The sequence below is a fragment of the Ochotona curzoniae genome, unplaced genomic scaffold, assembly GCF_017591425.1.
Source record: "Ochotona curzoniae isolate NIBS_2020 unplaced genomic scaffold, NIBS_Ocur_1.0 contig_4612, whole genome shotgun sequence".
Taxonomy (NCBI): Eukaryota; Metazoa; Chordata; class Mammalia; order Lagomorpha; family Ochotonidae; genus Ochotona; species Ochotona curzoniae.
In genome coordinates, this window is record NW_024466343.1 from 15389485 (window position 1) to 15413754 (window position 24270).

Sequence of the window (24270 nt, forward strand, 5' to 3'; positions counted from 1 at the left end):
AAGTGGCCACAACAACTGGAGCTGAGCTGATCCAAATCCAGGAGCCGGAAGCCTCCTCTGGGTGTCCCACGCGCGTGCAAGGTCCCAAGACTTTGGATCATCTTGGCCTTCAGACAGCTGGATAGGAAGCGGGGCAGCCGAGACATGAGCCCATGTCCGTATGGGATCCTGGAGCATGCAAGATGAGGACTTTAGCTGCTAGGCTACCATGCCAGGCCTCTCTCTTTTGTATATCTTCTCCATTGTTTAGATTTGCATTTTTATAATTTTCTCATCATGGCTGTTACTATCATTTTGCTTCTAATGTAGCATTCCCTTATTCATTTCATTTAGGGCTACTTGATGGTGATGAAAACCTTAAGTAATGCATTATTACAAAGTTTTTATTTTCAATTTTCTAAAAGATAGTTTTACTACATATTGTTTGCCGACTCTTATTTTTGTTTTCAAAACTTTGAATATTTCATCTCATTCTTTCTTTGCCTACAAAGTTTCTGTTGAGAAATCTGACATCAATTTAGTGGCAATTGCCTTTTAAGTGATCTGACCTTTTCTTAGTAGTTTTAGGATTTTATCTTATCTTAACAGTTTCACTACTATGTTCCTGTGAGAGTATATTTTTCAGCTGCATTATGATTACTCAGAACCTCAGGACTTTTGATGTCTGTGTTTTTCTCAAGATTTGTAAGGCTTTCAACAATTATTGTGTTAAATGCGTTGTCTATGCCTATCTCTTTCTTTCTCAACTGAAATGCTTTTCCCATTCTCATCTATCTATCTATCTATCTATCTATCTATCTATCTATCTATCTATCTAGATATTCCATTCTCTTTTGTATATATTTTCTAGGTTATATATATAAATATATACTTATATTTATATGTTTTCAATATTTGTATTTTATAATATTTTACATTTGATATATTATTTTATATTATATATAAATATATTTTCTAGGTTATATATATAAATACATATTTGTAAACATATATATTCTACTGGGTTATATATATCCTAGAAAAATATATAAAACATATATATTGTATATACACAATATATAATATGTATTATACACAATATAAATATATACTATATATTGTTATATAGACTTACTTCTTATATATTATATACTATATATTATACACTCTATATTATATAGTAATATACATATATTTCTTCTGCAAGTCTATCTTCCAGCTCACTAATTCTGTTTACTATCTGCTCATTTGTGTCATTGAGGCTACCAACTATATTTTTCAGGTCCTTTATTCAATAATTTGCCGTTAAAATTTCTGATTGGATCTTTTTAAATAATCTTTACTGCTTTGTTGAACTTTTCATTCATGTAATGAATTGTTTCATGCATTGATTAAATTGTGTGTATTCTTTTTTAATTTTACTTGTTTTCATTTTAATTATCATTTTATTATGCAGTTCCTTAGGCCCTGGGATTTCCATTATTCCCTCTCCAACTCCCTCCCCACTCACTGAGTTCCACTATATTATTAATATAGTATAGTTCTTCATAAACAGTCATATGTCTAACATTGTGAACATGGACAATGGCAGAGAGTCCAGCATACTATTGCTGAGATACATTTAAAAGTTTCATTGGGAGTCTATCTTATTCTAGATGTAGAGATGCATACTGCATTATATCCTCACATCTGGATATGATAGTCTCCATTTCACAGTTACTATATATGCCCTTAAATGAAAAGCCACAAAACAAAAATCAACAGCAGGAAGAAAAAAAGAAATTTACAATGCCATGAAATTAAATAATATGTTACTAGATATGATAGTCTCTATTACAGAATTACTATACATCCCCTTAAATGAAAAGCCACAAAACAAAAATCAACAACAGGAAGAAAAAGAAATTAACAACACCATGAAGTCAAATAACATGCTATTGAATGTGTCAGTGAAGACTACCGGCTTCTGGAAATAACCAAGCCAGTGGACTGACCTCAGGGACATACATATTCCCAGCTCCTCCTCCATGACAAGAGTAGTTGACCAGGGCCACGTATTAATTTCTAGGGGATTCATTTTGTTTAGCTTCTGAATGGGCTGCACTACTGCTTGTTAAAACTCAGAAGGACAGGTGGAGCCAACAATTTGTTGCTCAGGGTACAAATGGGCTGTTCAGGAATATGAACAGGCAAAGCCACTCAAGAAAACATGCTCAGGTGTTTTCTGGGGTCACAAGTGGCTTGACAGGGCTGCTTGTGTGCTTTTCTGGGCTTCTCTAGGGAAAGCTGCTAGGGCTGGCTGTCTGACTGCCTCTCTGGGGCAAGAATATGTAAGTGGGGAGATGCTACTGTTGCTGGAGTCAAAGGCGGGTGGGAGCTCTGGAGGATGAGTTCATTCTTTCCAAGGTTACAGAAGCGTGAGGGAGGCTTCCTGGATCCTTTACAGAAGGACTAACTTGGTGGAGTTTGGGGGAACTGCTACCCAGGACCCCACGGTGGAAAGGATGTGAAGATGACTGTGTAGCAAGAGACTGGGTGGTGGATGGCATGGCCATTTGGGCTTGTTGTTGGGAGAATGCAGCAGCTAAGTAACCTGGAAGCTCTGCAAACCAAGTGTGTTGCACCTGCATGTTCCACTCATTTCTCCCTCATTTTATTGTATCTGGTATCTGGAAGGGGAGTGGGAATTTCCCAGAGCTTCCTGGTTATCTTTTCCACATCAAGCAAAGTCTCTCTTGGTTCAAGGTTGATCTTGAGTGGCACAATGGCATAAGCTATTTTCTTCACTTCCTTGTTATAAGGGAACAATGTCTACATGCACTACAATGGCCAGCATATATTCACTTTCCTACCCAATTCCAAGCAAATGGAATCTTCCTGTCTGGTGTGCTGCCAAAGGTTCTGAGAGAGGTACTAGAGACATTTTCCTGGCTGCCTGACACAGTTCAAGAGGCTCAGTTTTCAACTCGTGGCCTTGGGGCAGAGGCTATGGGGTTCTGCCCAGCACCAAGCTTCAGCATGTGGTGCCCAGGACCACAGTTGCTATTTACTTTCTCTGCCTTTCCCAAGCAGGAAGCTGTTCTCACCACACTGTGCTGATGAAAACTGGAGAAGCACTGATTTTACAATTCATTCCTCTTGCCTTCTTTAATGTATAGTAATAATAATAATTATTATCATTATTCTAAAATCATGCATCATATCTCCACAAATAATGCTTACTGTAGTTGTATTTTTAACTTTGCATTAATTAAGTAATGCTCAGAAACCAATATTGTGGCATAGCTCATTAAACCTGTGATGCTGAAATTCCATATTGGAGCACCAATTCATGCCCACCTACTCTGCTTCAGATCCATCTCCCAGCTAATGCACCTAGAAAGGCAGCAGCAGATGGACTTATGTATTTGGGTGCCTGCCACCCATGTGGGAGACCAGGAGAAAATTCTCAGCTCCTAGCTCCAGCCCGGCCCAGCTCTGGCTCCTGAAGCAGTATGGGGAGTTAGCCAGCAGGTAAAAGAGCTCTTTACCTCTATGGCTCTCTCATTTTTTTCTGTAACTCTGTCTTCCAAATTAAGAAAAAAAATCCTCCAATACATAAATAAATATGCATCTTTCTGAGACTTTTTAAAATCACCATTCTTTGTAACATTCATCTACATTGGTGCACTTATAGTACACTACTTTTCATTGTTGGATAGGATTCCAGTGTACAAAGTATGTCATAACTCATCTGCTTCTATAGCACATGTCTATTTTGATTGTTTTAGTTTCATTGTAAGTTATGTTGAGAGGATCATTCGTACATATATGATCTTCTAGATTCTGTAATATTTTTCTAATGGTGGGGTTGTACATATGTACATTTGTACATATGTGCATATTTTGGATGATGGATATCAAGGTGTATTTTTTAAAGGTTACAGACAAATTTACACATTTCTTACTGTGAAAAAAATCTATAGCTACATCATTCTGTTAGCTTTCATATAGTTATGGCTCTTACAGTTTTAATCTGCATTTCCCAAATTATCAAAGAGGTAATTTTTATGTGTTTATGAGTCATTTATGATTCTTTTCTGTGAGATATATGTTCTTTTTTCCCCCATAACTGCATTGCTTTATTTTTTTTTTTATAAAGAGTGGCAGGAGTTTTTCTCAGAAAGTGTAGTTTTGTTTTGTTTCTTTTTTTCTCAAAATAACGAAGTTAGGGCCAGTTGCACTGCATAACTTTGTAAGCCCTGAGGGCACAGCTGTGCTGTAGCTGTGCATCTCCCTTCGCATGGACTAATGACAGCAACTCACTGAGAAAAGCATCCTAACCCTTGTTGACTAAGTGAAGGAGGAAATGAATAAATACTTGACAGAATCCCCTAAAATGTACCTTGATTTATGTTTGCTAAAAAATAACATATTTTTAAAAATAAAAAATGTTTAAAAGGAAAATAAAGACAAGTACATAGATTTTTTCTTGTGGAACTGAAATTTTAATATCTAGTAAATGAATTTGTGACTCTACTGAACACTTGACCTTACAAGCATTACTAGCAGGGTATCTGTTAGATGTATTAGTTTTTCATTTTAGTGTTATCCATTTGGTTAGAAAGACATTTTTCTCTCCCAATCCCAAACAGAAACAATAATGAAACACCAGCTTTAATAAATGATTTAGAAATATCAACATTTTCCCAAGAGCTGTATTAATGCAAACCTCAGCCAAAGTGAATTTACTAGAATTCCAAATGCAGATGTAATTATTCCTCTGTCTTAAAGTGAAAGATGTCTATGCATTGCTAATATAAAAAACTCTTTAGAAAAAGTTCATGGAAATATGTGTTACACAAAAACTATGCATAGTTTCAAAATATCTGTGCACTAAAATAAGTGTGTCTTTTAATTTTATTTTCCCACAAACTGCTTAAGATATCATTATATGACTCTACTGAATAAAAAAGTTGGGATATAAGCCAAAGACATCACTGTTACTGAATATGCTGATCTTGGGTAACTTATAAGCTAGTCATGAGGGCACTCTGCTTTGTTCACTTGCAAAAGCATTTCTTGTCTGTGTGTTTATGAGTCAGTGGCACAGACCTTATTTATTACACTGTCTGTACCAGGAAAGCTTATATTTTTATAACTGGCCAAAGAAACTTGTCAGAGAAAAGACATTATCTCAACACATATTGAGAAATGGTTTCCCAATTCTCCTAACCCTAACCTCTTCATTCATTTAAAAATGTCAACTGTTAATTCCAATGAAAAATAAAACAATTGAAAGTGGCTTCTAATTTATAACTCAAAATCATTTTTTAAATACTATTGAAGAAAACAATTTTAAGAATAGAAAACAAGTGTATTTAGTAAATTAAAATATACTTATGTCAAGACTAAATATTTTAAATTTATAGTTATTAAAACAAAATCAGTTCACCTAGGAAGTATAGAAAATCAGACATGTTTTAATAGCAATGCTTGAATCTGGAATACAAGTGGAACATTGTTACAAATTGGAGTATGCAATTCTGAGCCCATTAAAACTGTCAAATTTAGTATGATGAAGACATTTTCAAACATGCAACTTCTCAAAATTAAGAGTAAAACCAAAAGCCATTATTCCCTTTTGAGAAAATGCTACTGGAGAATTGATTTTTCCAAAAGAGAAAGTAAAATAAATAAGGACATATAATCCAGGAAACTGAGAATCCATTTCCAGAGTAAGAAGAAGGGTCTTGCAGTAGATAGTGAACACTAAGCCAGTTTAGAGCAAAAGGATGGAGGGCTTCAAGAGCAATACATTCTGCAAAAATGAAGATTACCAGATGTTCAAGTGTGGCAAAAGTACATGTATACTTTTGGCATGTACTATGTAAACATTAATGGCTTCTGAGAGTGTAAATGCAAAATTGGTATTACTTGAAACATACTTACTATGTATTCTAATTAAACGATCAACCACTGAACTGACAACAATCCAATGATGTGGTCATCATCCTCACTTCATAGATAAGGAAACGAAGTACTTGAATGATAGATTATCTTGCTCCAGATCACACATTAGACAATGTGAATCTGGGATTAGGACACAGGCTTATCTAACTCTAAAGTTTATATTATCTCAGTTTCTCATCCTTACATAACTATAAAGAGTGGATGTGTAACAGGATGAAGTGTTGTGAACAGGCCAGTGGCAGATGTGATAGTTGGTGTTAGTTATTTAAAATAGTTAAAGTTCTAGTTTTCACGTTATTACATGCAGCTAATTCTGGCAGCCTGGTTCTTTATTGTGAGCCAAAAACACCAAACACAATGAGTTATCTTAGGAGGTTTTATTACAGCAGGGCAGGAACGGGATGGGCTGGTGATAGAGCAGTGAGGAAAAAGAGGGAAGAAGGGGGGGCAGAAGGAGAAAAGAGACAGAGTCGCACCTGGGGACCTTTATGCCATTCAGGTGAGCCTGCAAGGTGTGGGGTTCAGGGATTGGGAGGGATTGAGGGCAGGCCCCAGGATTCGGGGGGAGGGGGAAAGGAGAATTGGTGTCTGAGACTGTCAAGGTGATTGCCTAAGAATGATTAGTAAGCAGGCAGAGTTGGGGAAGGGGCTGGAGATTAGGAGTGGGATTCTCAGGTGAAATGCTGGGTTACATCTGATTGGTGGATGGTTGGACTGGCACGAATTTCATGAGCTGTGAGGAGGATGAAATGTCGTGGGGTCCAGGGTGGGCTATTCGAATAACTCCTTACAATTGGTAAGGGTGCCTTGTTTCCACCTAAAGTGTTTCTGTAACACATGGTTCATCCCAATTTCTCAGTTATCCATTTGCATACTGTTCGCAGCCTGAAGAGATTCATTGGGACAGTTGTCCTATAAGTATGTGCAGGTTTGGCAACTCACACAAACTTGGCCATAGTGGAGTGCTCAAGAAATATCTATGAAAAAACCTGCACTAATTTCAGGTGTAAATGTGATGGAGAGTGAGAGATATCAAGCAGGACACAAGTGCAGGATGTACACAGGGGCCTTTATTGGCCAAGTTTGGCAACTGCAATTACCCTAGAAACCACCAGCAAGTTTGGAGTCACACCTTCCTAATACTAGCTGCTATTACTGAGCAACCATTCATCTGGAGACAACAGACATTAGCAAGTGAAAAGTCACGGTCACAATGCAGTCTGAATCAAAAACCTGAGAGGAAAAAATGGTCATGCTGTGAAATCCATTCACTAAACTGAAGACCTCTGTTCCAGCCTCCCCAGCAATATAAAGTAGTCTAAGAGACATGCAGTGAACAACCTGGACATATTATGGTGTGGAGCCATTGATAGCCAGCACCCCTTGACAGTGGGCAAATGGAACGTGTCTGTGTCCTCCACCCTCTGTTCATGGCTTGGGCTAGTCGGTGAAGATGTTAATGTTCTTTATGCTTCTAATTTTGTACTCTCAAAAGAGTTCTTGAAGATGAGGTCTAACAGCAATGGAATGTTAATTCCATCCTTAGGGAGAAATCCTCTGCCACTCCCCTGTACCACCTAGGTGTTTCCTCCTGCCCACCTGTGACTCTCCCCTATCATCTGAAAGGGGTGGTATTGCATCACTGTGTAATCACTCCGCTAACTAGCCCCATAAAGGCTCATGATAGGGAGGGGCTTGCTCTCTCTTGGTCTTGCACTCCCTCGTTATTCTGGCGCTGCTTCTCTTGGCTGTCCCAGGACAGGTACCCCCTGAACATGGCTCCTGTGTGTCTGTATGCCTCACCCTCTGTTTACTGCTTAGGCAGGACGATGAAAATAGCAATGTTAAGATGCTTTGTATTACTGTTTGTGTGTTGCTAGGGGTTCCAGGAGAGTTGAGGCCTAGCAGTAAGGGACTGTGGGCAGAGAAGCCAGGGAAAGGTGAATGCAGCTTTTTGTAATTGTGTCCAGGTTACTCATTGCATGTTTCTTAGCATAATTTATATTCTTGGGGAAGCTGAGACATAGGTCTTCAGCTTAATGGATGGACTTGAGGACCATTTGTTCCTCTTGGATTACGACTGATTGGATTGTGATTGATTGGATTGCCATATGGACTGGTCATTTGCTGTTTCTAGTGGACTATTATCACCAAGTTTGGTTAATAAAAACTGTTTAATAAACCTTAGATATGTCTGGCATGATCTCACTCGCACCCCACAACAGACACACTTAAAAATTGCAGACTTTCACCTTCTGGCTTCTCTAGCTACATTCCATTAATACTAGTTCTCACCTCTCTTGGAACTCTTGAAAGTACACAAATTAGAAATACAAAACATTTTAGCATTTGCATCTTCACTGACTCACCAAAGTAATAATGAGACAGTGAGGAATATCGACATATGTGTGCCATGTTCACAGGCTACCTCTGTCCTTAGAGTTCCCGTGTAGGAAGCAGAGAGTCAGATTCCACCTGGCTTGGGGCAGCTCTGGCTTGTGGGCTCAGAACTTGCTAGGCATCGGGTAGCCCTGGTTCATGGGCGTTGATCTCACCAAGTGGTAGGCAGTCCTAGTTTGTGCATTCAGATTTTGCCTGGTGGTGGGCAGCCCAAATTTGTACTGAGATTTTCACCCTTTTGTTTGGTCTGTCTGTTAGAGGATATTTGCCTTTTGTCACAGAGCTCCTAATGCATGTACTGCTTACTAGTAAATATATTGTTTCACTGTGGCCATGAGACAAGGAATTCTAGAGATTTGAAATCTGAAGTGCAGAGTCAAGCATTCACTTTTAATTGGAGTAGGATGGTGAGACCCCACCCACTGGGAGCTTGGCTCAGATCACTGATCTGGTGGCAAATATCCACGTGTTGATTTTGTTAGTATGACTGCTTAATGACAACATCTGGCTGCTTTGGATTTATCCAAATCTCTGATATCTGACCCTGAATTTCTGTTGCCTGGTTGCCCACTTTTTAAGTATCTTTATAAAATGAGAAAAAAGAAAAAATCAAGGGAAAAAAGAAACTAATTGGCTAAACTTGTTCTTAGAGCTTGCAAATTCCACTTTGGAAAGGCTTTTGTTCTGATAGCTGTTAAAACTTGTTAAAGTTTACTTCATCTGCATGTCCATGGCAACTTTTGGACCATAGAAATCAGAGAAAATAAATTTTGAGGTTTCACTGGCCATATTCTCAAAAAATGCAAAATTTTATATCATAAATAGTTTGGTATATATTTAACCTCTAATGCACTATTGAATTATCTCAAGGTATGAGTTAAATTAATGCATTTATTGTCTACAAACTTAAAATAATTATTGTGCTTATGACTATTTTATCCAGTTTTTCGCTGCTTTGGATTAATAAATGTGTTGTATTTGTTTTAAAAGTATTTGAGTGATGATTTCATGTCAACAACTGAATCTAATCTATAATGTTAAAGTTATGCTAATAACAAAAAAAAAATCTTGTTTTAGATATTTTTGGCTATCCTTACAAAAGCATCCAAGAATTCAAAAGTTTCAAATTCTGGGGGCTTTCTTTGATATTTTTACTGAGACCTTGCAAGAATATCAAAGGACTTATCTCCTTTTTTGTTCATACAGTTGACCAGGCTGATCAGATTATGTTAAGATTGTTGCCAAATGGAGTAAAATGTTCTCATGCTGGAGTACTTTTGTGTATGTCCATGGAGTTGTGAAGGTTTGGTTTTGGTTTGAGTGGTTTGCATGATTTGACTCTGTATTTGTATCCAGTTGTTTGCTACATATTGGTAGGATAGTTATGTTACTAGGAAGACCGAAATTTGGATTTTTGGCTTGATGGGGGAGATTTCATAGTGGTGACCTTTTTTTTTTCTCTCTCTCTCAGGGTCTTGGTTCAAGACTGTTGACTTGATGGCTTTTTACTTACTGGTTTCTGGTGAACACTACTACGGCTGAATTTGGTTGATGATGGCTTCTTGAGTTTCTGGAGTGTGTATGTGTGGCCACACATGTGTCTCTTAATATTTGTCTTTTGTAAGAGTTGTTTAAAACTGTTATCATATGTTACTATCTGTGTTTACTGGTCAAAAAAAAAGTTTCAGCTTTTGTAAATTAACTTTTAGAGTTCTTGTACAAACATTGTTTTAAAAAGCAGGTAAATTTACTTGTCTGTATGTCTCCTAAGTTACATCAATACACTTACTGCCCAACTGCAGTGACAGTGCACACACAATTTGCATGTTAATAGCAAGAGCTAGTTGCTTGGGCTGTGGCAGTTCCTGGACTCTACAACCACTCCCTGAGCTTTCAGACAGGATTATAACAGAAGAGGCTTCACTCTGACAGGGCTTCCTAGTGTCTTCTCTTTAATCGTTTTCTTACAGATCTAATAAATCCTCCTACACTTAATTGCCCAATATACATTGGGCAAAGATAAAAATTTATTTGGGTTTTTTTAGATACCATGTGGAATAAACAGGTGTCTTCTTATTAATTGGTGAGTTTTGTGATTCCAGCCACAAACTGCTTGAGATATGACTACTTGAAGTTTTTCTCATTAAGTTTTGTACTTTCCACCTACATTTACAAACCATCTAAAATACATGGTAAGCTTATGTTGTTAGGGATACGAAGTAATTCTAATCAATTGGATATAATTTTTAAAAGTGTGTAAACAATTTTAAACTTACAAAAAAATCCTTTATTTTGTCCTACAGTAAGGTTGTTAAAACAGACATCTTTGATTTACATAACTTAAAGTACCAATAAGCTGTTTTTAAAATATGTTAAGTCATTGACATGTTTGTATTTAAGTTTAATGATCAAAAAATCTATAATGTAGTTTAATTGTTAACCTATATTCTTGTCTCATTTATAACAAGCAATAGAGCTTTGGGGTAAATGTTTTCTAAAGCTATTATTTGACAGTTTTTACTTTATATTGTTCCTAAGAGTAAGCAACTTGGTGACTCATATCTAAGTATCCTCAAGGTCAGGATATAGTTGAAAAGAAACATCAAAATTTTAAAATTATGCTTCATAAGCAGAGGAGGTTAATACACTGCCTAGCTCCTGTAAACACATTAATTTGGATCTATATTCACCTTAAATTTACTTCAGATTCCTTCTTCCAGCAAGCCACCAGCAGTGCATCAGCTGATGGCCTCTTACTAGTACAATGTACATGATTTCATTTCTATGGAAGAATTTAGCCATTGAAACTGTGGGAAGGACCCATCCCTTACTAACTCTGCGAAGAGGGTCTGTTTGTATTATTGCAGAAGACAACCTATGTGGATGCCTGTGCACATGTCAAGCCCTGGATGTCCCCTAGCAGAAGATACCCCTCCAACAAGACAGCATAATCTGGCCTTGGAAGACCCATCCTCAAGGAGACAATGGAAAAGGATGTCAGCCTCTCTCAACGCCTGATGACATGGGGGAACCTCATAGGATTGGTGAACAAGACTCAATAATTGTTCCTGACCTCCTGAATTAAATAAATCCCAAATAAGTTAGAGTCACAGAGAAATCTCCTACCTTAGACCATTTGAGGAAGATTTTAAAATTTCTCAATTAGATCCCTAACTTTGTGAGAAACCGGTGATTTATAAATGACAGATTCTTAGCTGCTCTGGACATTAAGAAAAAGCTATGGAGACTTACACTGGGACCTTTGAGCACCCTTACAACATCTTAAAGGTGGTAACACGTCTTTTATCATGAACCAGGAGGAGTTCTCTTAGCAGAGCAGGAGGATAAGAAGAGGTTTGTAATCCTGGTCCCAGTGAGACCCTTGGAGGTCTCCTAAGAGCTTTCACTGAAGAAGCAACAGACTTCTTTTCCAAGGGCTTTCAAGAAGGACACTCAGGACCGTGTCCCAGCTGCCAAAGAGATCACTGGAGATTTGACTGTCTTCGAAGGCCAGGAACTTCAGGATCAGCCACTTCCCATTGAGTCGCCCACTCAGGACTGAAGCAGCCCAAAATTCTCCAGACTCCTGTGCCACATAAGACAAGCAATAGGAGCCTCGGGTGGTTCTCATGGTGAAGAGAAACTCATATAAGTTTCCTTCTGGACATGGGAGAGCAGCCCTTTGTGTCCTTATCTTTAGCTTTGGTATCCTTTCTCCTTATAGTGACCATAATGGTCTCTAAGGAGCTCCTTGATCTTCTAACCATGTCAGAGATCATACTCCACATGTGGGCCTGGAAGCTGTGCCTCAGGCCCTGGGCAGGTAAGCTTTAAGCCTCACACATCAGGTAGCAGGGCAGTGACAACTGCCCACAAGAGAGCAAGTGGATATGTGAGAAGCCAAGAGCCAGAGCAGAGCTTGAGCAACAAACTGTGTGACAGAGAGAGCAACCCCCTCCCTAGTACAGGCTTTTATGGAGCTTCAGAGTGGAATGGTTATGCAACAACACAACCCCCTCCCACCAGGTTCCAGGTAATGACAGGTATGCATTCTTTGATGAACAGGTGGGCACGCATTCTTATACAGGTGTGGCTTCCAAACCTTGAACTAGCTGCCTAAGATCATATCTGTATTAAGAGTATTTCATTGTCTCTGAGCAAACTAGACTATACTCTCCACCTTTAGTCAGTCCAATGGTTGATGGCCTAATTAAAAGAAAGACATTTTTATAAATTTAGTGCATAATAGTCAGATGCTTTTATTTTTACCGTGAAGTCAGTAGATTCATACCTGACCTACAATCTGTTCTGTCTCCTCAGTTTCTAATCACCAAGCTCCATCCTTGATTCTGTCATTTTCTTCAACTCCAGATCCACTCTGATGTGACGTTTCCTCAGTTGTATCTCTTCACAATCTGTTATCTATCCTTTCCATTCTCATAAGAGCCGTGAAACCCTTATTTCGCCTACGACTTTTCTCTTTCCAGAATATACATATTTCAAGCAATTTACTCCCCAACTGTATCTGACAGCTAGTATGTTCTCAAAGCATGCCTGAGAATTTTTGTTTTGTTGTGGAGATCTGTCAGTTAATCTGAACAAAATAACATTTAAGTAGGCCTAGAAAGAAGAAATCCCTTTGCCTCACTGATTTACTTTATATTTTGTAATATAACAGGAGCCATTTGCTAAGAGTTGAACTTTGCTTCTTTGCAAAGTGAAATATGTAACTACTCATAAAAATTGAACCACCACAGCCAAGGCATTACATCACTTAATATAAGTATGCTATACTTTTCTGCAAGACAAGATTTTTCTCCTGAATGATACTCATAAGTCATGGAGCAAGAATAAACTTCAAAAGCAAAGGGACAGCGTACAATTTAAAGCAAATGATATCCAGTTCAAGGCAGTCAGTGAAGCAAATAGTAGAAAAGTTTCCATGAAAGAATTTGCTGTTTATCCACAATTCTTCTTTGGTAAACATCAATTCTTCGTTTAGTTAGCTCCTCTCTTCTTCTTGAGAACAAATATTCTGTGTGTCCTTTAAACATTCCCTATGGTGTCCAGTGGAACCTCAGAAGTAACAGATGGAAACTACTTTCTTCTGATTATAACAAACCAACTAAAAAGTGAGTTCTTAGTTCATCATTATTTTTCTTCCTTTTCTCTTTCTCTGTCTCTATTCTTAATTGGGAAAGCTAAAAGAGAGCCACATTCTATTTTGTTTAAAAACTATAAAAAAGTGTTGAAACAGTTTAAAAAAAAAAAAAGGAAAGTTGAGATTTTGAGCCGTTAGTGAAATCAAGTACAAAAATAATTAATGTTGTGTTGTGCAAATACTAGGACTTAGATGTGTCCCTGAACTGGTGAGCTATTTGTGAACTGAGTATCTCCATTAATGTACATATATGCTCCCTGAAGTTTTAGAACATTGCTGTTATCATTGGTATAAGTACACTAGTAATAACAACTGTCTATAGTTTACCAATGAGGAAACTGAGGCTGAAAAAGGATAAAAATGATAAATTACTTGCCTTTGTGTCTGAATAACAAGTAGAAGAACTAGAAGTTGAATCCTTAGTGTAGTCACTCCCTAGGGCCAGTTTTGTGGCACAACAAAAAAAGCCTGTTGCTTGGGATGCCAGCACTCTATATGTGTACTGTTTCATGAACTGGTTGCTCCCTTTTCAAACCAGCTCCTGTTAATGACTGGGAAAAGCCATGGAAGATTGACTGAATAATTGTGCCTCTGCTACCCAAATGGGAGATCTGGAAGAACCACCTGACTCCTGATTCTTGGCTTCAGTCTGGCCCAACCCTGGCTATTACAACCATTAGGGAGTGAACCAATGAATGCAAGATTTCTCTACTTTCTCTCATTCTCTCTCTCATTTCTCTCTCTGATGTTCAAATGAATACAAATTTTTCAAATAAATAATCATGAGAAGGAATAAAACAAAAAACCATCAGCATACAAATTTTTCCTGAAACTTTCATTATCTTTCTTGGAAGCCAGACAGGAAAACCTTCCACATTTGTTCACACAACAACCTTTTGTTGAGCAGTTAATTGCTTTTTTCCAAGCACTGGACTGGGGACTTGGGATAACAATATACATGAGATTTGTCTCGCTTTTCTTAATATATGGATAAGAAAAGCATGTATTCTTAATACACACTTTCTGCTGCATCTACTTCCTGGATTGCGTTGATATGCCTGAAACTGTTGAAATGATCTCTTACAAAGGAAAAATGTGTGATTAGACTAAAATTCCAGACTTTCCCAGAATAAGAATATGTAAAGAACTGCATCTGAGAGTGGGTGTTTGGCATAGAGGTGAGGATGCCACTTGGGATGCCTGCATGCCACACTGGAGTGCCTGGGCTTCAGTCCCAGCTTCTCTCCATTCCAGCTTTCTGTCAGTGTGCACTCTGGGGGGCAGCAGATTGTGCCTCAAAGTAGTTGGATTCCTGCCAACCATGTGGGAAACCTTCACTGAGTCACCAAACCAGCCTGGCACATTGCTGTCTTACTGTGCCCAATTGAAAAATAAAGAGCAGATGGGGAAACACAGGGGATGCGCTCTCTCCCTTTCGCTTTCCAAACCATCTTTCTCTCTCCCCTCCTTCTTCTGTTTTTGTCTCCCTCTATTTCCCTCTCCCTTGCAAATAATTAAACCATGAAAAACGTATTATTTTAGCAAAAGGAAAAAAATTTTCAAAATAGTGAAATTAATGAATAATTAGATAACAGTTCCAGCTGTTTCAAAAGAACCTTTTTTAGTTGGTTGGCCATGGTTGGCAGTACTATTCTCTGTATTTGTACATTGGCATTTTCTGGTTGGAAAAATATGATTCAGGTTGCCTGATGGTCTTGTCCTAAGACAAATTCTACTTAACGTGAAACGGTTTGGAGCACCTGAAGTGCTGGGTGGTGATGGGCAGGGATGCAGTCTGTGGGTGGGGTCTTCAGTCAGGACAAGAAACTAAGGGGAAGCCAAACAATTCACAAGCAGGTTTTCATGTCCAAAATGGAAAATTAAATAACATTCTGATTTGCCATTCCACACCTTTCAGAAGGTTGGAATTCAGGATTTCAGCAGCTTTTGGTGTAAACACATTGCAAACACTACATTGATTTGTGTCATCAACTGTGCTATTTGACCTGAGAATATGCCTTTAAAACTTCAGCAACCAGTCTTCTAAGACTGTAGGGTTTACTCTGTTTTATTTTTCTCCTCTGATGACCCCAAACTTATTAAATGTCTTGGACCATTTAGGAGGGAAAAGCCCGAGATCCCTTTATTAAAAATCAGAAAGTCAGCATTCTTGCACAGACAGAATGGAGGAGGCAAGTAACTCCCTCTTTATATTTGCACAGTCCATTCAATAAGAGAAGAGCACATTTTTCCCCCACATATAACCTAAGACATGACTATAGATTCCCAAACTGTTTCCAATGAAAGTGTGAAATTCTGCAAGCTGGGCCAAGTGTGCATAGCCTGGATTGTGTCAGACCATATTCCTTTCCTGCCATCAAGTGAAGGCCCTAATGGAGTTGGGCTTGGCAGGCCAAGTGGGCTTGTTACTACAGCTGTGCTTGGTAAGCAGATGACAAGATAAAACATTGGCTTCACTGGAGCCCTTCACTAGCTAGCCCAGGGTACAACTCTGAAGGCCTCAGTGAGCCTGGCCCTGCAGCTGTGATCTCCATTAAGGCAATAAAGAGAAATACTCATGACTCTGAGCAAATCTGTGAAGTAAACTTCTCTTGTTTATAACCCATGATGAGTTGTAAACACATTAAATAACAAAGTCTCTTGAAGATTTTTAGTTTCTTTTTTCAAAGAAGTTGGGAAGAAGGATTTGTTTTTCTTCTGCTTTAGAGGTATACATAGAGTCAGAAATGAAAACAATTCACTGACTGTATTATCATTTATTTTAAAAATTTAGCAGACATATGAAATGCACATATTTACAGGGTATTTTATGATGTTTTGTTATATATTATGAAATATCCAATGAGAGAAAATACATTAATCTTTCAGACATTTAATATCTCTCTGTAGTGAAAGTATCTACAATCCTATCTTTTAGGGTTTTTTAATAGATAAATATACAGGGGTCAACATAGTGGTGCAAGCTAATACTCTACCTGTAAGAGCCAGTATCCCATTTGGGTATCAAGTCATGACCTAGCTATCCCACTGATGATCCAGCTCCCTGCTTATGACCTGGGAAAGCAGTGTAGTATGACACACATCCTAGGGCCCTTGCACCCACATGTGAGACCGACATGTGAGCTTCTGGCTCCTGGCTTTGGATTGGCTTGTCTCTGGCTGTTGCAGCCATGTGGGGAATGAACAAACACATGGAAAATTTCTCTGTGTCTCTCCTTCTCTCTCTTTGTAAAACTTGCTTTTCAAATAACAAATCTTGAAAAAATGGACAAATGTACAGTAAAATCCACATGATCTATAGCCGACCTACAGTGCAGTAGAACTTCAGAACTTCTTATTCCTATCCTATGTATAACCTGTCATCTGTCAATCAACTTATCCTCACTTCTTCATTCCCACTTTCCTACATGGCTTACGGTAAGCAGCAGCAAAGCATCTACTAGAGCTTCTGTTTCTTAGAAGTTTCTTAGAGTTTCTGTTTCTTAGCGTTTCTGTTTCTTCTTTTGCTTTTTCTGGCTTATTTTATTTAATGTTTTATTTTTTTTTTTTATTGTTGCTTACATTGTATTATGTAGTACAGTTTTATAGGCGCTGGGGATTCCCCCCACCCCTCCCATACCCCTCCCCCCATGGTGGATTCCTCCACCTTGTTGCATAACCATAGTTCAAGTTCAGTTGAGATTCATTGCTTGCAAACACATGCCTAGCATAAAGTTCAGCGTCTTATTGTCCAGATAAGTTCAGTGGCCTCTTGGGGAGACCTTGCAAAAACATGGAAGCAACCGAAATGCCCATCAGCAGAAGATTGGATAAGAAAGCTTTGGTTCATCTACTCCATGGAATACTACTCAGCTATTAAAAAAAACAAAATGCAGTTCTTTGTGGCTAAATGGGCACAACTGGAAACTATAATGCTAAGGGAAATGAGTGAATCCCAAAAGATTAGATACCACATGTTTGCCTTGATTTAACCTGTAATTTTTTGTTTGGTTGTTTGTTATTTTTTGAACCTGTCATTGATACTGTCTCAACCCAGATGTTTCGAAGAATGGAACTTGCATTATTTTTAACATATTGTTTACCCATTACTATGTCAATTACTTCCATAATGTTGTATATTGATACTGAGGCCTTGTTGGGGCTTTTAACTGACCGGATCTTTACTCTGTTAGACCTATTTAATGTTTTATTACAAATGATGCGATGCCCTGCTTTTTGATGGCTGAGTATTATTCTTGTGCAAATGGGCTACATTTTCTTTACCCACTCACCAGTGGATAGACACATTGTTTCCATCTATTGGCTATTGTGAATAGGTACAATGTTCAGAGGAGAGTAGGTGTAGATGTCTTTTGGACTGTTGGATATCATTTCCCTTGGACATGGACAAAGGAGTGGGATTATAACAATTATATTTTTAGTGGGTTTTGTTTTGGAACCTCCCTGTTGTTTTCCATTGCAGCAATAATAAGTTACATTCCTTCTAACACTGTGCAAGGGCTCACTTTCCTCCACATCCTCGACCAACATTTCTTATCTTCTGTCTTTGATAACAGCTGATCTTTCTGGAGAGAAGTAATATGTCATCCTGGCTTTGATTTGCATTTCCCTGATGATTAGTGATGTCAAACATTTTGAGAAATGTCTTTTTCCTATTGGGTTGTTAGAGTTCCTTATACATTCTCGATGTTAATCCTTTACCAGATATGTAGTTTGCAGTTACTTTCTCCTACCCTTTAAGGTATTTCTTCACTCTTTTGATTGTTTCTTTTGCAGTGCAGATGCTCTTCAGTTTGATGAATTCCCATTTGTCCACCCTCCCTTTTTTTTTCTTTTATCAACTGTGCTATTTGGGTATTATCTAGAAAATGCTTGCCCATTCCAAAGTACTCAAATGTTTCCCTCTATTCTGATGGTTTCAAAGCTTTGGTCTCACATCTAGATCTTTAAGCCACATTTTAAAAATTCAAATCATCTCCTTATTTACTGAAAGTGGTCAAATTAGAAGTCCTAAAGCATTTTTCTCCTCCAATAGTGAATGATTCTACCATTCCATCAAAAGAGCTAGATAGGCTTAACATTTCACATAAGATCATTTCGCATTGCTAGTGTTTAAAGAAACAGATAATGTTAGAAACTAAAGTCTGCCTTGAAAATTTGTAATCATGCTAGTGAAATGAATCTTAATGACCATACTGAATCTTAATGATCATAGCTAAAGTCCAACCTTTAGGTTGGGATAATCTTCAGAAAAACTCAAATGTAAATGTTGAGTTTCAATCAGAGACTATCACTGTCTTCATTCTCAACTGCAGTATCATTGGATTTGCCCAAATATATCAGTTTCATTGACTTTTTTCATGCTCTGGATATTTGTGTATTCAGACCTGTAGCTTCAGCTGCGTTGCATTTTGAAATTATGTCAGCTTTGTCAGCCTGATAGTCGCAGATACCAACAGTATGTCTGATTTATGCAAAAGCTTTTTTCTCAATTCCTTTTTTTAAAAGATTTATTTTATTTTTACTACAAAGTCAGATATACAGAATACATAGAGGAGGAGAGACAGAGAGGAAGATCCTCTGTCTGATGATTCACTCCCCAAGTGAGCACAACGGCTGGCGCTGTGCTGATCCAAAGCCAGGAGCCAAGAACCTCTTCCAGGTCTCCCACATGCTGGTGCAGGGTCCCAAGGCTTTGGGCCATCCCCTACCACCTTCCCAGGCCACAAGCAGGGAGCTGGATGGGAAGTGGTGCTGCCAGGATTAGAACCAGTGCCCATATGGGATCCTGGCATGTTCAAGGTGAGGACCTTAGCTGCCAAGCCACAGCCCTGCGCCCCTCAATTCCTTTTTTTTATTATTATTTTTAATATTTTTATTGGGAAGCCAGATGTAAAGAGAGAAGGAGATAGGAAAGATCTTCTATCCTGTTATACATTCCCCAAATGGCTGTAATGGCTAGAGGTGAGCTGATCCTAAACCAGGAGCCAGAAGTTCTCCCGGGTTTCCCATATGTGTGCAGTGTCCCAAGGATTTGAGAATATTCTACTATTTTCCCAGTCCACAAGCAGAGAGGGGGATTGGCAGTGAAGAGCCAGGACAGGAACCCATATGGTATGTCAATACTTCCTGATGGAAGATTTGCTTATTAAGTCACAGCACCAGCCCCAGTGTAACTCTGTATACCACAAAAACACATTGCTTCTAATTGTCCATTTCTCAACATTTACATCACCTGAACATATTCTTGTCCATCTTCTGAGTACCAGTTCTTTTTCATATTAGTTTTCACTGTTACCTAAATGTATATTTTCACCTCCTTTACCATTGAGGGTAGGAACGGGCATGGTGGTGCCAACACCCTTACAGCATCTCTGACTTCTTTCTGGGTTGTTGCAGTGACTGATGCCTATTCCTCCAAGGGATGGGGGTGGGGTAGATACAAGAAAACACATGAAATGCAGCAGGAACTAGAAGCCAAGTGATGTACACAGGAAAATCTCACCATTAACGCTTTCCAAAACCTGTCAGGTGCCTACCCGGTTCCATAACCCTGTTTTAATTGATTTCATACATAGTAGGAGACAGGAATCTAGTTTCACTTGTGGGAGATCGCCCCTGGATCTCTGCTTAGTCCTTGTGGGAGGTCTTAGGCACACAGCACACTGTGTCCCGAGGGAACCTCCTGACAATGGTCTTGGCTAAAGGAGACCTCAACCTGGCCTGTTCACTGGGCATGAAGCAAAAGTGGTGGGCTGCACCCTAGCCTCGCTTCTCTGTCCTTGGACAAGCTGCGTTAGGACTTCTCCAACAAGTAAGTGTAGGTTAGTGCAATTTATTCTGTTCATCAGCCATGTGTGATTAATATACCCCAAGGCATAGCTTTCAGCCCAGGTGCTAGCATTTCTGCTCACATGAATCTCAGCTTACCTGCCCCTGCCTTGAGGCACAGTTTCCACCCTTGTGTGCAGAACATGATCTGTGATTGGAGGTCCAGACAGGCATGCCTATTGGCTAATGACAAGGATTGCTGGCTGGAGTGTTGTTGGGACTACCATTCTGCCTTCCCCCTTGTTCTCTATACAAGTTTGTAAGTCCTCCCTAATAAACGAGCATTCCTCACTAGTTGCTTCCAGTTGTTCTTGGCAGCAGAACACCATCGCCTCACCCCTCAGTGGTCTTGGGGCCTGCTGGTCAGGAAACCCTTTTGTGTGACTCTTTTGTATGCGGATATCAAATTTTCCCTCTCTCTCTCTCTTTTAAAAAAAGGTTCAGTTGCAGATACACGTACGGCACACACACCACACACACAAAAATCTTCCATCAGTGAGTTTACACCCCAATTACCCCAATAGCCAGGGCTAAGAAAGCCTGAAATCAGAAGCCAGGAACTTCTTGTGGGTCTCCCATGTCAGGATAGGTGTCCAAGCATTTAGACCGTCTTCTGCTGCTTCACAGACACTTTAGCAAGAAATTGAATCAGAAGCAGAGCAGCTGAGATTCTAACTGGCACCCATATGGAATCTGATCTGACAAACATGCCAGCTTAACCAGAAATCTGTAATGTTGGTGCTTCCATTGCCAATGTATATTTTTTACATGTTTGTCGCAAAACATTTGATGTAGATGTGTGACTTTGTTTCTTGATCCTATTTGTCTGACTGGTACATGGATTTCATTTTAATGCCAATTCCCCAAAGTAAATTTGCCAATGATGCCAAGTCTTGTCTGACACAGAGGAAAGCTGCCCCTCAATAAACACTATATTAATGGTGAAGCTTGGGTGACAGACTGGGGAAGTCACTGAAACCCCAGGAAATTAAATTTATACACGGGTAGCTTGTTTTAAGAAAGGACAAGGTGATGTTGAAGCTGAAGTCCATTGAGGCAGACCATCCACATCATTTAGGTAGAAAAAGAAGATAATTTTGTTCATGTTCTTCTTGGGGAGGACTGATGATAACAGAAGGAACAGCCAACATGTTAGACATCTCAGTTGCTCAGTTTACACAACCCCAACTGAAAAACTGAAGTGGAGTAAGTTTTCTGCTCAGTGGGTGCCAAAAGTATCTTGTCCAGACCAGCTGCACACAAAAACAGCTTTTCTCTAAACAACTGGGTTTTAAGATTCTAAAGTATTTCTTTACAGAACTAAGAAGAGATGAAACATGGCTTTACCTGAAGACAAAACATAATCAAAATGTTGTTTACCAAGTGAAGTAGTTTAGACAAAAAAGAAAGACATGGTAATAGCTTTTGGCTTCCTCCAGGCATTACACTAATTGATTACTCCAACTGTAATATGTGCTTATTAGGAGAGTGTTTGTGAGGAAGTTAGTCAATGTTTTAGAGAACAATACCCGGGGAAGCTTCACCAGAGACTCTTCCAATGCAACAATCCTGCCCATGCCTCTCATCAAACAACGGCAATTTTGTGGCAGTTTTGTGGGAAACAGACATTGCTTTAAACTGCTGATTTGGCTCCTTCTGACTTCTTTTTCTGTTTGATTCTTCTTTAAAAAGTTTTTTCAATGGCATACATTTTTTTCTTCATTTAACAATGTAAAAATTACTAGATTGAGATGATTAAACTTCAGGATCCTAAAAGATGTCATCACTTACAAAAGCGTCTTAACAGAATTTATGTTAACAAATAAAGTTTATATTTTAATTTCTTTTTATTATTATTTTTAGTTTTGATGATTTTTACATAGTTGATTAGGGCGATAAGGGTCAAGGGTTACAGGAAGGTGGGTGAGATCACTGTTTCCACATTCTCTTTATTTTCCTTCCTGTATCTGGGAAAAGAGGGGAGACAAGGAAAGAAGCCACATCCAGCCTCCCAAAGGCCTGTACATACTGGGATGGAGGGCATTCACCCGAAACCACCCCAGGGTCCCCGGTGTGGGGCAAACTCGGAGGATCCTGCTCAAGAGGTTTTCATAGTCCAATAGTTCTGAATTACCACCAATCTCACCACTCCAAGCATGAAGAAATCTCTCCAGAGTACACTGGCTGACTTAGTCCACCTTAGAGTCTCTGTTAGCTCACGTATTCACTGTCAACACTTGGCTAGGGTAGTTGATCAATTTGTTCTGTTCTCCATCTTCTGATATTTTTATTTTCTACCTTTTAATTCCATGTTTGAAAACATTTTAAAATCCCTTATGTACCTGTCTTATATGCCTGCACATTATGTAAACAATGACAAAATGCATAATAACATGGGAAACTGCAGAGGGACAATCTCCCTCTATGGCAGGCATGACTTGGAATCATTACTGTAGAACAAGAGGACTTGGGAGGAAGTGGCTTTTCAAATTCCCACAACAAGAAATTTCTTAGGAGTTCCTTAGTGGAAGAGAACTTTTGACCATATAACTAAGTCTCTTACTATCAATAAAAAATGAACCTTCGCTAATCCAGATTCATTTTTTAAAGGGGCAAAAACACTTCCAATCAACAGCATTCCCCTGAGGGCTTCCACTAGGCATCTTGTTCCGTCTTCTGCTGTGCAGATGTTCACTTGGTTAGCACTCAAGAAAGAAGCAGACACACTCATTAAGAGGCAGGCAGACATACAAATTCCTCCTTGGAAAATTCACCGCAAGCTTTTCTTAAGTGCTTGCCTTTTAGGTTAGCTGTCATGGATATTTCACTTCACATTGTAGTCATGTCTCTTTCATTTTGAAAGCTTCTGAGGGACCAGGTCCAATGCCAGGCTTCCACAAGCAAAGCATGAGGCATGGCAGTGTTGAACAGCTGCAGGGAGGGTTGGCATCCTGACACTTGATGATGCCCCTGCTCCTAGGTTATATTCCATTCTTCCTGGCAGTACTGCCTTTACTCATGAGAAGTCATTAATTCCTTCCAGCTTCCACTTCAAGCAAGCCTACCTCCCTGATTATATTCTGGATTTAGTTTGCTGGGCCAGTGCCTAGCTTGGTTACACATGGGCAGCTACTATTGAAACCTAATATTGCCCAGTAGAATGCAGGATGCTGAGTTGGCTTTCTGATCTGTAGTCTGGTTAAGTGGATTGGAAGACTACTACCCCTCAATTGAAAGACTGTGCTTTACTTTACATCTCACAGGCCTTCCCTGATTTGCTTAGAAAGCCTGAAGGTAGAAAACCAAGACAGCTAAGAACATGGAGTTTCCCAAACATCAGTATATTCTCTGCACAGTCAGTAGACCTAAGCCTTGCAGCTTCTGAAGATGTTCCCTGGATATAGCCATAGCTCATCTGGCCTTAGTAAAGGTACCAATACTGAATTTGGGGCTGTTAGGGAAATGAGAGCAACCTTGACAGGAAAGAGAACAAGGAAATTTTGCAATCCAGATTGCTACCACATTTTCTAGGACCTGGGACCCTGAAACGGGGTCTTTTGTTCATTTGCTATTGCAAGAAAACCAGAGCTGAGTATCAACAACACAACTTTCACTTAGTGTTCAAAATATAGAGGGATGGAAAATCTGGAGCTTGGCTCACCACTCAACTTCTCTCTCTGTTTTGAAGGGCATGTGCTTACTCAGAGATACAGTGCACTGGAATGAGAGGAAGGAATACACTAACACGTGGGAAGGAGAGTCATGCCTTTTCTGGGAAAGTGCTGTTGTAATTCCTGGAATTGAGGAGCCACCTTCTTCTTGTCTTTTTATGTTTTTTTTTTCTGCTGCTTATCATAAACACGTCAACTGACAGGAGTGACTTTTAGAGTGAAAATGGGATTATGATGAAGCTTGAAGTCAGTTTG